Raw genomic sequence first — 10995 nt, forward strand, 5'->3', positions numbered from 1 at the left:
TCATCGCTTCCATTTGCAACAATGACTCTCTAAATATATTTATTCTTCAAATAAGGTTTTATTATTGTAAGAGTAACCGTAGTAGTAATTATAGCCTCGGAGATGCTCAATCATTTCGTAATTTATTTTGTCGACGACACTTAATTAGCCTTTACATTTGAGATGTACCAAAACTTTGTTGCCTACCCTTACTACGTATTTTTAGGAACTTACCCTCGACCGCTTCTCTTTCATTCGTGGTACCCCTTCTTATTTTGGAATATATCTTTTCCAGATTTAGTAGCCAACCCGAAAGTGAACAAATTGTCCCTAATCTCTTCTTTTTTTTTTTAGCGGCGAAGTTACACTTAGTGTTAATTTAGAATGCGACTTAAGCATCAATGCGGATTTAACGCTCAGTGTAGTTGGTGCTTCAGCAAAACTTATAACGTTCTTTTAAGTTAGATAATATCTAACTATATAATCTTTTTCAACTAGGTCGCCATGGTTGGATCATGATTTCCATGATCCTAATTTCTCGCAATCTAGACTGTAGAACTCGAATTAGGGAAACATTAATTTGATTATAGCTAAAGAGTTGGGCTGTTCCCTTGAGGAATTAACCCAAAATAATCAAAGAGCTCTTCAAGACATCATCTCTCCAATTATACAATTGTATTCGGCTGAGTTCTAATAGAATGTGTCACGAATTGAATTTCGGGACGAAATTCTTTCAACCGGGGGAGACTGTGACAACCGTCAAAATTCGAGTTAGTTATAGATTTGATAAACTTAGTTGCACATATAGGCACAACACATATTAAACTTAGTAATTAGAAGCTAAGTTATAACCTACTAGAAACTTGGAAACAGATAGAAACAATGGATGGTGTACTTAGATTTCACCTTGATATGTGAATTCTACATCTACTAAGCTGTAGTGACTATCCATATTTGGATCACTCTTTGACTCGAACAACATTTCATGAATCATATACACACATCATGCACTTGACCTAGAAGTAGAAGTTAGTTCAAAGTCTCATAGAAACTTAAGTCAAATTTGAAGACTAGGACTAGTATACTTGATTCCTCAATTTCGCTTGAATCTCGGAATCACTACATAGAATGCCAATAAACCGATAAAAATAAATTACAAACATTATTTATAACTATAAAAGAGTTATAATACCATAAGATAATTTAAAGTCTCAAATATTCTATTTATTTTGATATACAAAGTTTATTAAACTCCAAAACCCTAAAAGCCCTAAAAACTCATATTTATAAACTTTAACCTTAAAAATCCTATAAAAACAATTATGAACCTTATAATATTATCTTATCATAATAATTATTATGAAATAAAATTCAATGAAAAATAAAGATTTAGTTATTAACATTTACCCTTGATTTATAAGTCAAAAATCAAGAGTTTTATGCATAAAAACTAGGTTAAGGTGCACATTTTATAAAAAGTTGGATATTTTTATAAAAGATTTGAATTTTTATAAAAGAAACAAGAGAGAGAGAGCCTCTCCTCCCCTAAAATCGGATCCCTCTCTCCCCATATCTCTCTCACACTCTCATTCTCCAACACACACACATCTCTCTTCTTTCTCTCTCTAGAAAACTCTCTCTACCTTCTCTCTACTTTTTCTCTCCAAACACCACTCCATTCTCTCTTCCTCCCTCTAAGAACCAAGAAATTTTCCAGAAAACAAACCCAAGAACACTCCTCAAACTCGAAATCTTCATCATCTTGTGGTATTCTTGAAGGTAAAATCGATTTCTACTTCACTTTTCCTTCAAGTTTTGCTCTTTTTCTTACACTTTCTCCTTCTTCATCTTCTTAAAACTTGTTTTCTTTTTGTTAAAATGGTTTTTACAACATGATGGATGTGTTTTAACACCATGCATGTATGATAAACAATGTTGCATGTTCATGATCTTAGTGCAAAAATCGATTTTAAGGATTAAAACATCAAACTCAAGTTAAGAGTTTTTGAGAAACAAAATTTTGTTCATAAATGCATGTATACATTTTGATAAGTTTTAATCTTTTGATCTCTGGAAACATGACTAAAATATGAGTTTATCATGATATATTTAAAATACTTGAAAAGATTTACTCAAGGAAATGATGAAAACCCACTTTTCTAACCAATCATCATGCATGCAATCTGCCAGATTTCTTTACCTGACTTTAAACTGTCATATCTCACTCATTTCTTAGCCAAAATTCGTGATTCTTTTTCTGAAATATAATATTTTGAGTTACCTTTCAAACCCATCTGACCTCACTGGAAAATTCCAATATTTCGATTTTTACCAATTTTTACAAAACTGTTGCTCAAACAGCACTTTCCTTATGAACATTTGTTTTGTGTTGCATGTTCAAAGGACTTATTCATCACTAAAAATCATTCAAAAATTATTTTAAACTCTTAATATCATGTATTAATAGGAACAAAAAGATCTTGATTCAAAAGTCTTTGTAACATGTTGCAAAGTAACATCAATAATCTTTACATAAATCACAAGAACCAAGTTTTCTCTATACATTTTATTGAGCCTTTAGGCATGGTTTTCAACATCAAAAATAAGAAAACAATTTTTCATTGTTGTTAAATGGTATGAAGATGCATTCTGGAAATTTTCAGCTCAATATATATTTTCTTTATTTTTATATGAAAATAATAAGAAAATAGAGTGTTAAATCATATAAAATACTTATACTAGTAAATAAATTCTGGACAAATTATTGGATGATTCTTTAAGTTAATAAACATCTCCCATGAAGTTTCAATGACTTTTGTTACTGTTTAATATGGTTTTGAATTTTCTTTTTGTTTAGCCCCAATAAATCATAAAACCACTTTAGACAAGTTGAAAAGGCTTTATAACAATTTTCGCAGCTTCTACCAGAGGTATAAGACTTAGAAAAATATTTTCAGAATTTTTCATAATGTATTCCTATTTTTCTCCGATTTTTGTATTTATAATGGACTAAAAATAGAAAAAATAGTTCTGCTCATCCAAAGTTCATGCAAATTTACCAGAACACCTTGTAGTACATTAGGAGGCTACATAAAAATTTTGATGATTTTTCTCTTCTGTATACTATTTTTCTCCTATTTTCTAAGATTAAATACACTTAAATACACAAAATCGGATTTCAGTATATAAAAACCACATTTGGTATTTTTCCCAGATTATTTACTCTGAAAATGAAGTGTACAAAAAGTTTGGTAATTTACTTTAACTGTTTAATAATTATTCTCCAATTAATGATTATTTAAGAGTATAAAACAAAGAAAAATAGAAAGACTAGTTGAAAAATATCTTTTATATTTTTCACAGCTTCTAAATGTATAATAAAAGTGTTACAAAAATTTTGGGCAATTTTGGAAACTGTTTTCTATTTATTTCAATTTTTATTAAAATAAATGCTCAAAAATCATAAAATTGGGTTAAACAGTTTAGAAATCAATTTTTATATTTTTCCCAGCTTAATAATGTTTAATAACAGTAATACAAAAAGTTTGGGTAATTTTGGAAACTGATTTCTATTTTTCATGAATTTGTATCTATTTAGAGAATTAAATATATGAAAAATGGTTATACATATTCATACTCCATGAAAATTTATCTAGAAGTCTTTTAGTACATTTAGAACCAAAATCGGAAGTTTGGTAATTTTTATTAACTGTTTAGTATTTTTCAAGATTTTATGGTTATTCAAGAAACTAAAATCGTGAAAAATAGTCAGACAAATCAAAAATTCTAGAAAATTTATCTTGAGGTCTTTCACTTCAATAAAAACTGAAATGCAAACTTTGGGAAATTTTAGAACTAAATTAATTTAGTTTTTGAATATTTAATCATTGGAACACCTCTTAAATTGTTAAATATTAGCATTTCAATAATGGGAAATTTCCACTTAAATTGTTATATAACAATTGATTCATTGAAATTTAATTTTCACAGAAAAATGTTTGTAACTTATCAATATTAAATTTTGACACAATATTGACATAATTCTATTGTAGTAGTAAGTATACTAGTGTTAGATTTCGATTAGAGACTCACTAGCGAATACCATTATTATAGGAATCGATAGTGGTACAAGTGGAACTTAGCTCAAGGCATCATTTGCATCATCTCAATGCATATTGTGAGTATTCACGCACTCCCCTATTTTCAGTTTTTATGTTTTGGGGTGGAAAAGCATGTCCCGAAAAACTATTATTTGAATGTTGTATTTAAATTGATTTGTATCAAACATGATTGCTATTTTATTGCTATGTCTCTCTATGTATGTCTATGCAACACGGAACATGAGAACTTATCGTACTAAGGCCCTTCCCTTATCTCTAACCATTAACTCTTTGAGCCAATGGTCATTATGGATAGTGCTATTAGGAATTGACAACTCCTCACTCGCCCTATTGCTGGAGTGCATGATACCATATTCATCTATGGAACGATAAGCATAGATCTTGATAGGGCTTCAGTCATAGGTTTGGTTGAGAACTCATTGTTTGCTCATACACATACAAACTCGTTACTTCTTATAGCAATAAACTTGTTTATTAATTATAGCAATGAACTTTGTTTCTCAATATAACAATGAACTTTGTTTCTCATTATAGCAATGAACTTTGTTTCTCATTATAGCAATGAAATCTATTTCTCATTACAACAACGAACTTTTACTACTGGAAACTTATATACATGTTTTAGCAATGAAATTGTTTGCTCCTTGTAGCAACGAAATTGACTGCTCATTTTAGCAATGAAACATGTTTACTCGTTTGAGTAACGAACTTTATCTTCCATGAGAATATGAACGTTGCATCAAATTTGGGCAACATACTTTATCTCTCATGATGACAAAGAACTTTGTTTTTACAAACTTATTTACTCCTTTAACAATATACTTTTATTATTGGAAACTTTTATCAAAACTTTGATTCAATTCATGGAACCAATATTATTTTGTTTATCTGTGAGTACTCACCAACTATTTTTATAGTTGACGCTCGTTTTACATGCTTTTTCAGGAATCATCGAGTAAGTGGCACTTAGGGACACTTCACTTTTAGGAGCATTCACATGTGTTGTATTTCAATTTACATTGTAATTTCTTTTAAAAGTTGTTCAAACCCATTGTGAAATTGTAATGATTTTTAATACTATGGTTGGTGTTGTCTTTTAACTTTTGCTATGAAACCCTTTATACTGCCACGCCTCGTGTTTCCGCTTTAGCGGGGTGTGACATGTAGTGTCTGCACCGATCTCGGTGTGGAAATCGACTCTCCCCGACTCCTCAATCCCTACACGACAACTATTCTAAGTTATCAACTCATATTCGTAACCCTTACAAGGGTCACTAAATCCAAGTCAAAGTCAAAGTCAAATCCATGGTCAAAGTCAACATGTGGTTGACTCGACTCGCCAAGTTGACCCGTCAACTCGTCGAGTACCCATATTCACAAAATGCCATAATCCCATCCCTACTCGTCGAGTCTAGCAAGAGCTCGACGAGTTCTCCTTCAACAACACATCGGACAATCTTCAACCGACTCGCCGAGTTCGTCCTTGAACTCTCCGACTTCATCTTCATCCCTAAGCAGATCTTCAGACTATGACTCGCTGAGTTCCCCTTGAACTCGCCGAGTCCGTCTTCATGTGGCTGGGAAATTACCTTGAACTCGTCGAGTTTGTTCATCCACTCGCCGAGTCCTATGATTTCCAGGTCCTTAGTGAACCTGAACAACTGGGGGAACCTTCGATCTTACCAAATGGTCCATAAACAGAAAGGATTTGGTGGAGAATACACCCCGAATCATCGAGTCCCTCTATGACCAAAACTAAATATTCGATTATAATGGGTCTTAACGCGTCAAAATCATAGATCTGGCCTCCTAGGGTCCATTTTATACGTAAAGCTTCAAACTTTATGTACATGCATGGGGCCTTTAGCTCAAAAAGCCATAAAATGAGGTCTACAAGATGCATGGGGTGTTTATGGCGACAAAGTTGGCACCTTTATGCAATAAAGACCCCCAATAGCCCAGATCCGAAGTGCAACTCTAAGCACACCCACAAAATCCGATTTTTGCTTCTTTATACTCATAAAAAGGGAAGAAATAGCCCCAAATCAAAATCCAAGAGATAAGTGGTCAAGGTTCCAACTTTTTACCTTGAATGAGCTGAGAATGAAGTAAAACTTTTGAATCTGCTTGCTTCTACTTGAACTTCCAAGCTTCCTTCTTCTTCTCCAACTTCAAACACACACAAGGAGGGCATCACAAGCTCAAGAACACTCAATAATGGTTAGGGTTTCGAGTTAGGGTTTTCTGGAAGTGAGAGGGACGATGGAGGATGGTTTGGGACGAGTTAAGTTGTTTAAATAGGGTGCAAACCCTAAATATTAGGGTTTTGTCCAGACAGCTCCTACTCGTCAAGTCGGTCTCCCGACTCGTCGAGTAGGTCACCTAAACCCTCTATCAAAAGTCGAATCTACTCGACGAGTTGGGCCTCCAACTCGCCGAGTCCCAGAGTAAATTGGAACATTACATGAGTTTAAATACGTACCAGGAACCAGATGTTAAACTACTTAATCAAGCACAAGTCAGAAACTTTTGAAAAATTCAAAGAGTTTAAACAAGAAGTGGAGAATCAGCTGGGCAAGAAGATAAAGATGCTCCAATCTGATCGAGGTGGTGAGTATCTTAGTATCGAGTTCCACGATTATATTAAGGAATGTGGAATTGTTTCGCAATTGACGCCGCCCAGAACACCTTAGTTGAATGGTGTGGATGAGAGGCGCAATCGAACCTTGTTGGACATGGTTTGTTCCATGATGAGTCGATCTTCGTTACCTATCTCATTCTGGGGGTATGCCTTAGAGACTGCCGCCCATATCCTTAATTTAGTCCCAACTAAGAAGGTTGCCAGTACACCTCACAAGATGTGAATAGGGAAGGTTCCATCGTTGGCACATATCAAGGTTTTGGGGTTACGAGGCTTTCGTAAGACAAGAGACTCACGACAAGCTTGAATCTCGAAGTGAGTGGTGTATTTTCATCGGCTACCCACAAAAGTCCTTTGGATATCTCTTCTATAGACCGAGTGACAATGTTGTCTTCATTGCAAGGAGATGGGTTTTCCGATAGAGATAACTCATATGCCAAGAGGACAGTGAGAGGCAAATTGATCTTGAAGAGCTTCAAGAATCAAGCGATGAAGGAACCTCTAACATTGGTGCTCAACCCGAGGAAGAAACTCCTGTTGAACCGATTGACTAGTCCCTACCTTTAAGACGTTCCAGTAGAGTTAGTGTTCCACCTGTATTATATGGTTTCCATATAACTGCTGAGGGTGATACGTTTATTAGTGATAGTGCACTGATAAATTTGGATGAACCTAACAACTACAAGGAAGCCATGGCAGGCCCAGAGTCTGCGAAATGGAAAGAGGCTATGGACAACGAGATTCAGTCCATGTATGAGAATCAAGTTTGGAACTTGGTTGAAAATGTGCTAGGTCGTAAGACAGTCGGGTGCAAATGGATCTTCAAGAAGAAGACCGACTTGGATGGGAAAGTACACACATATAAGGCGCGATTGGTTATGAAGGGCTTTACTCAAACTCCCGGAGTTTACTATGATGAGACCTTCTCACCAGTAGCGAAGATTAAATCTATAAGGGTGATGCTAGCCATAACCGCATTTCATGATTATGAAATATGGCAGATGGATGTCAAAACTGCTTTCCTAAACGGGAAGTTGGCTGAAGATGTTTACATGAGTCAGCCAGAGGGTTTTGTCAATGTGAAACACCCAAATAGAGTGTGTAAGCTTGATAAATCCATTTATGGATTGAAACAAGCATCTCGCAGATGGAATCTTTGTTTCTTTGAGAAAGTCAAAGAATTTGGTTTCTCGAGAAGCGAGGATGAGTCATGTGTATATGTCAAATCCAGTGGTAGTATAGTTAGCTTTCTCGTTTTGTATGTGGATGACATACTACTTATAGGAAACGATATCCCAACCTTGCAGGAAGTTAAGTCTTGGCTTGGGAAGTGCTTCGCTATGAAGGACCTCAAAGAAGCTACCTATATTCTAGGGATAAGGATATTGAGAAATAGGAGTAAGAGACTAATAGGACTTAGTCAAAGTATTTACTTGGATAAAGTGTTAAAACGTTTTAGCATGGAGAATTCCACGAAAGGGGAGTTACCAATCCAAAGCAATACCAAGCTGAGTAAGACTCAGAGTACGAGTACCGATACCGAGATAGCAGAGATGAGCCGAGTACCTTATGCTTCCGCAGTTGGCTCAATCATGTATGCTATGACATGTACTCACCCTGATGTGGCCTTCGCTTTGAGCATGGTCAGCATATATCAAGGGAATCTTGGTAGAGCACATTGGATTGCGGTAAAGAACATTCTTAAGTACCTGCGGAGGACTAAGGATTGGGTTCTTATCCTCGTTGGGAGTGAAGACTTGAGAGTGCGAGGGTATGGTGACGCCAGTTTTCAAACCGACCGATATAATTTCCGCTCTCAGTCGGGTTGGGTCTTTACCCTGAATGAAGGAGCAGTGACTTGGAAAAGTTCCAAACAGGAGACCGTAGCTGATTCAATGTGCGAATCAGAGTACATAGTAGTAAGTGAAGCGTTAAAGGAGGAGATATGGCTAAATAACTTCATCGGAGACCTTGGAGTTGTACCTGCCATAAAAGAGCCTATGGAGATTATATGTGATAAAGAAGGTGTGGTTGCCTTAACCAAGGAACCCAGGGATCATGACAGATCCAGGCATATCGACAGAAAATACCACTTTATTAGACATCGGGTAGAAGAGTGACTCCTCTTAGTAAAGAGGGTATCGTCAGATGATAACCCAGCAGATCCCTTATGAAGGGACTAAGTAGGGTTAAGAACTTGCATCATGCTAGGAGTATTGGGCTGAAGGACGATATTAGTTTTAGTGATTAGATAGCTTTTAGAAACTTGTAATATATAAATTTTAATTAACATTTGATGATTAAATAAAGGAGTATTATTTATAAGTAATGTTACTGTCTTGTGTTAATAATTTACTATTGTTTCACTTTGCATGTTTTGACTTCCTAAATAATAAGATTATTTAAACTATCCACAGTCAATCATACGTTGGAAGTAAGTATGAAAGAAGACTGTCATGAATTGGCTTATAGATTGTCTAAGCGTTTAGACATAGCAAAAGTTTGATGCAACGTTCATGAGTGCTTGTTAAATAAGATTTGAGTATTGGATTAAACCCGAGCTCACATGAATCACTTCATGGGATTTAATCACGAGTGATTGTGAGACGATAATATCATATAGTCTTTAAACCTAGATATATGATTTGTTGTTTACGAGTTGGTTGTGCATTGATAATGCGTAAACATGTCAGTAACTTGATGGTATAAAACGTATTGTTGTGTACGTTTTGATGAGTAAATAGTACAAGCATATAAGTCGAATTTTATATGTTCCTTTTATCCTACAAGGGTAAAAGTGATATCTTGGGACCCTCGATGATTTGGTTTGACTTATGTGCCGGGCCCGGTCAGGACTAAGTTGTCACACCCCGCTTAAGTAGAAACACGAGGCGTGGCAGTATAAGGGGTTTCATAGGAAAAGTTAAAAGACAACACCAACCATAGTACTAAAAAGCATTACAAATTTACAATGAGTTTGAACAAATTTTTAAAAGAAATTACAATGTAAACTGAAATACCACACATGCGAATGCTCTTAAAAGTGAAGTGTCTCTATGTGCCACTTACTCGATGATTCCTGAAAAAGCATGTAAAACGAGCGTCAACTATAAAAATAGTTGGTGAGTACTCACAAGTTTATAACATAATCGAGTTTGAAATTCATGATAATCTAAATATTGATAACAGTTTCCATAAACAAATGTTCATTGTTAAAATAAATACATAAGTTTTCATGAATAGAAGTTCGTTGCTAAAGCGAGTAATAAAGTTTCCATAAATAGAAATATATTGCAAAAATGAATAATAAGTTTGCATAAACAAAGTTCTTTGTCATCATGAGAGATAAAGTATGTTGCCCAAATGAGATGCAACGTTCATATTCTCATGGGAAATAAAGTTTGTTACTAAAATGAGTAAACAAGTTTCATTGCTATAATGAGCAATCAAGTTCGTTGCTACAAGGAGCAAACAAGTTTCTTACTATAAGGAGCAACCAAGTTCGTTGCTAAAACAAGTAAATAAGTATTTAGTAACAAAAGTTCGTTGTTATAATGATATACAAAGTTTATTGCTATAATAAGTAACGAGTTTGTATGTGTATGAGCAAACAATGAGTTCCCAACCAAGCCTATGACTGATGCCCTATCAAGATCTATGCTTATCGTTCCATAGATTATATGGTATCATGCACTCAAGCAATCGGGCGAGTGACGAGTTGTCAATTCCTAATAGCACTATCCATAATGACCATTGGCTCAAAGAGTTAATGGTTGGATTTAAGTATAAGAGAAGGGAGTTAAGACGATAAGGCCTCATATTTCGTGTTGCATAGACATACATAGATAAATATAGCAAAATATAGCAATCAAGTTTGATACAAATCAATTTAAATACAACGAACAAATAATAGTTTTTCGGTCATGCTTTTCCACCCCAAAACATAAAAACCGAAAATAGGGGAATGCGTGAATACTCACAATGCATTGAGATGATGCAAATGGTGCCTTGAACTACGCTCCACTCGTACCACTATCGTTTTCCTACAATAATGGTATTCACTACTGAGTCTCTAATCGAAATCTAACACTAGTATATAATTACTACTACAATAGAATTATGCCAATATTTTGTTAAAATTTAATATTGATAAGTTACAAACATTTTTCTGTGAAACATAAATTTCAATGAATCTATTGTTATATAACAATTTAAGTGGAAAAATTCCCATTATTGAAATGCTAATATTTAATG

This window comes from Lactuca virosa, chromosome 8, assembly GCF_052849685.1.
Source record: "Lactuca virosa cultivar CGN04683 chromosome 8, Lactuca_virosa_CGN04683_v6, whole genome shotgun sequence".
In the NCBI taxonomy this organism is placed as follows: domain Eukaryota; kingdom Viridiplantae; phylum Streptophyta; class Magnoliopsida; order Asterales; family Asteraceae; genus Lactuca; species Lactuca virosa.